This window comes from Seriola lalandi, unplaced genomic scaffold (genome assembly GCF_002814215.2).
Source record: "Seriola lalandi dorsalis isolate HSWRI2012SDOR001 ecotype SW California unplaced genomic scaffold, Sedor1 jcf7180002054976, whole genome shotgun sequence".
Classification (NCBI taxonomy): domain Eukaryota; kingdom Metazoa; phylum Chordata; class Actinopteri; order Carangiformes; family Carangidae; genus Seriola; species Seriola lalandi.
This window is the reverse complement of record NW_019525526.1, coordinates 1,235,315-1,239,995: the sequence shown is the minus strand read 5'-3', so window position 1 is coordinate 1,239,995 and position 4,681 is coordinate 1,235,315. Positions and strand designations below refer to the sequence as shown.

General features: G+C 42.6%; 1 protein-coding gene across 1 annotated transcript in view; it reads right to left on the bottom strand.

Moving 5' to 3' along the window:
* Nucleotides 1-4,681, bottom strand: part of atrn (attractin) — a 121,571-nt gene that overhangs the window by 60,965 nt on the left and 55,925 nt on the right. The window lies entirely within an intron of this gene.

The window sequence follows — 4,681 nt, the reverse complement described above, 5'->3', positions numbered from 1 at the left end:
ACAGACCCCCCCCCCCACCCCCGCTCACACAAATACCCCTCAATGAACAACATTTCTCCAACAACACAACACTGCCTCTCTCTGGCAGCACCCAGGTACTGTATCTGCAGCCAGAAGCAGAATTCCCCTCACACATTTCTCTCTCCGAGGTGACACCTCAGACCAGAACTCATCACTGCTCCTGCTTATTATTCCGCGGCAAAACGGGGATTTGCATACAATTCCACGGGAAAAAAATAAAAAATAAAAGAAACAGGAGGCCGGATAAAAAAGACAAAAGCCGGAAAAACCCAGCTGCGTGCATGTCAGATTAGCCCATGAATACTTAATACGTGATCAAGAATTACAATATATGCATGAGAAGGAAACACTCGATGGGTCTCAGTGTGTGGAAATCTACAGTGACTCTATACCAGAACAACACGGGGCCAAAGGCAGTGGCCTCTGTGGTGAGATGACAGGGGTGTGGGCGCATGTGTGTGTGTGTGTGTGTGTGTGTTTCGTCAACGGCCCGGGGTCTAATTTACTTGTGTAGTCAGCACCATCTGGCTCGCTAATGTGTTGCTGTTGATTACTGTTGAGCGGCCGAATCCTCAGCGTGATAATTTCGCTCTAGACTGTTGAACACTGAAGAGAAGTTCAGGGTGCCAATACGCCCGGAGAAAACTTTATGTGTGTGTGTGTGTGTGTGTGGATGTCGGGTGGAGGGTGGGGGGGTTGGTCTGGCAGTCATGCTGCTGAGGTCAGGTGTGTGATGTCATTCAGGGCACAAATACGCTGTTTATCGACTGCGAGCCGTCAGAGAGTAACGCATCCTTACTGTTATCTTCTTTTAATTTTATTCATTCATTTTCCCATTAATTGATTAGTTTAATCTACAAAAAGGCCGCTCTCTCCTCTGACTGCAGATGTTTCAGGGCATTTATTTATTAAACTTGATGTTCAGTCTCATTAAGTCATTGTTTTGGATTTGTCTTTGTTTAACATGTTTTTTTTTTTTTTTATTAAGCTCCTGGGTTGTTTTAAATTTGCCATTTCGGCTCTTTTTTGGAGATGAAACTTCCACATGAGTGTAATAGAAATGTAATTTATGACTTTAAAATCTCATTTCTATTCCATTATGAATTTGTGGAACACTTTGTGTCATAGTTATTGCTGACTCTTCGCTCATTACACTCTTGTAAAAGTGATTTTTAACCCCAGTGAAGGTTTTTCTGGTTAAATTAAGGTTTTAAAAAACTGCGAAAAATCATCCAAATCATCCAGAGCCTGAGATTCAGTTCCATGTTCAGTTTTCACATCCAACCAGCAGCTCAATACTCAAATATATTCAAGTTACAGCGATATATAACAGAAGAAAAATAAATAGCATTTTTACTTTTTAAATGACTTAAACAACTAATCATTTAATCTACTCATCTCGTTAACACTGATCTGAACTGGGGAGCAGAGGAAATATGGCAGTGGGAGGTTTAAGATAAAAAACACCAGCTGTGGACAGGAAACCGCTTTTTGACATTTACAGTCCAAAACTCTGTCAAGCGGCGGCTCCGCCCCTCTGATGCTGCTCACTTCCTGTACTCCTGCAGTGTAAACAGAGCTCCATGTCCCTCCACAGAGAGTTTCTAAAGGAGCCGCTCAGGTAGTTGCCATTAAGAGAAAAATCATTTGGGAGGGAAAATTTTACTTCCTGCACTCATGAATGTAAACGGAGGTAAAATGAAAGGATTGAAGAAAAACTACGGGAGATTATGTGAAACTTTGAGTGGCGGGGATTCTTTTAAGAGGATAGCTTAGAATGATTAAAAGGAAGCATTTTTCAGCTGGTGTGCTGAAACCCGGCGTGCTTCGTGACAGCGGCGGCCCCATACAAAGCCATCTAACTCCCCAACACAATGCTCCCTTTCTAATGACACAATGGGCCCCTTCAAGGACAATGTGAACTTTCAGAACACGGCTGCTTCAGCATCACGTCGCCGCTGCATAACTCCATGTGAAAAGTACATGCAGGCCAAGTCGCAGAGAAGATGTGCGATAACAGTTATTGTAGCGGCTAATCGCAAGTGTCAGCCATGTGCGGTGCTTTGTCACCGAGAGTCAGGCTGATGGCGGGAGGCCCGGGTGGCGCTCTCGTTATGTGCCCAGCAGAGGGTGACTCTTTAGGGGCTGCGAAGGATCTCACAGCAGGGCCTGTCATCCTGCCGCCGGGCATTAAGACCCGAAATATTCTGCCTTTAATGCCTTCTGACAGCCGCTTGTAGTACATTGGCAGTTTTGAAGGAAAGTGTCTTTATCAGTGCGAGCGGAGGGCTGCTCAACAGGTTCCCAACGACAAAGGAGAGGACAGAGGGAAACTGAATCTTAAATGTGGTGGAGCTGGAATATGTGTGTGAGCTACTTACATCCATGAGGGTGGATGTGCCAGCTGCTTCACAGAACATTATTTCTTAAATGTAATAGTAATAATGGAGGGAAAGCGGTGAAGCCAGCAGCCAAACGCAATAATCTGCCATTCTTTAGAGGTTTAATGAAACTATTTTTTACTTTTGTAATAGTTTCTGCATATTCTTTTTTAGCAATGCTAGTGGTGTGGCGCTATGGATGGTAATATATTATCATGGTAACACTATCATCTGTCTGTCCGTGCAGCATTTCGATCCAGACTGAGTCGTCTCTCAGAGTTTAGGTCGGATGAGTCAAATTTTGAACATTGACATTTAATCGGATTGGCAAAGAAATCTGATGCCGACATTTGTGGCTCCTTCAGAAGGAATTACAATAATCGGTTCATCCAGTGTCGTCATCATCATGTCACAAATTTCACTTTTCTCCAATACTTTGGTTTACGACCAAACGCCTGCACAAGTAATGATATCGTCATCAGCTGCTAATTAGCAAATGTTAGCATGCTAACACACGGCACTAAGATAAAACGTGTGTTAGCATTGTCATTGTGAGCGTGTTAGCATACTGATATTGTATTTAGCTGGAGGCGGTGCTGTCAGAGCTCGCTGTAAACTCTTCGTCTAGTTAATATATAATTATCATAAATGTCACTTTGCTTGAGTAGCTGATTGAATTTCACACGTATCTTAATCTTTCATTTTGCATCTATTAATACATATATTTGTTTATATTATTTTGAACATATTTTTATTGTTTTATTAATAATATTTTCTTTGTTGTTTTTTTTTACATTAAAAATGCATAAAAACACTTTACATTTTCTATATTTATTACTATGCTTTGTATTTATTTTCTAATTTGTTAGCACAAAATTAAATTTACTGCTCGACTACTAAGCAGCTGGGCGACTTTGGAGCTGTACCCGACAGTGTTGCAAGCTGGCAGAACCGCTGTGTTTCCGCTTCCTGCCTTCTCGCTGTGATCAGTATCAAGACGCACCCATCAGGCAGCCATGCATGGCCCCAGATAAACACTACACAAGTCCAGATACACAGAGCGGCCCAGCCAGCTGATAGCTGCAGCTGCTGAGACTCCACAGCGGGGGTATTAAATTGGAGCCTGTTTCTAATCTCTGCTATATCATGACATGTTCATGAAGGCACGGAACGGGAGATCACAGCTCTTTAATGTAATTAGTCTGGGATTTGCGTTTCATTACAAACATCATTAAATTCAGATCTATTCTTCATCAAGACAGAAAAAAATAAATTAAGAAAAGCGCGGGGACTCCTTGCTGACTAATCTCAGTGAAATAGATTTCGCTTTGATGATCCGACCTGCTTGACTGTGATATAGTCGTCACAGAATTCACTTTGACCATTGTAAAAGATCTCATTTCATTATATGGAAATATGGAAGCATTTTTTCTTCTTCCCTGAAATCCAACATCTGTGCTTTTCACAAGTTTTGCACATTTGATCTGACACATTAGGTGGGAAACTGCTACATATTCCAAGACCGTTCAGTTTTAAGGGTCGAAAAATAATAAAATATACTGTTAATTTAATGCAACAGATTGGGAATTGTGTGAATGCAACAAGTGGAGTGAATGCATATGAAAAAACAAAAAACTAATTCGGAGTGCACGCTGTTCTAACGCTACATCCGACCACGTGAAAGCAAACAGAAGCAGCCTCGAAGTGGTGTGCTGCAGAGCGAGCATGAGGAAGAGAGAGAGAGCTCTGTATACAGTAGCAGAGAAAGAGAGAGAGAGAGAGAGAGAGAGAGAGAGAGAGAGAGAGACTAAGCCTGCACACAGCCCACTCTGAATGCAGCATGTGTTTCAACTTAACATTCCACTTTGCCCTTGCTCTTTCTCGGCTGCTTATGAGCCGTTTTTCCACCACTCCGATCTCTGCCTGCCAACACTGGAGGACCAACCGCCTACGATCACATACACACACTCACATCCCGATGCCACACTGCTGTGGACCAGTGAAGGCTGGCAGAGTTAGAGAAAAAAAATGAAGAAAAATGAAGGGATGTTATTAAGAGCAAATAGTAAAAAAAAAAAAAAAAAAAGATTCTGAGACGAGGATTTGTGGCAGGAAAAGAAAGAAAAAAAAACAAGTGGAAAATGTTACCTCGCTGACGAAGGTAAAGCTCCATGAGTGCGAGGAGGAAAAATGACACGCTAGCAGACCTGCGTGCTTTAGTATCAAGGACAGGGGTGATCTTCTACATGACCCCACCCTCCTGCCCCCCCGCCCCCCCC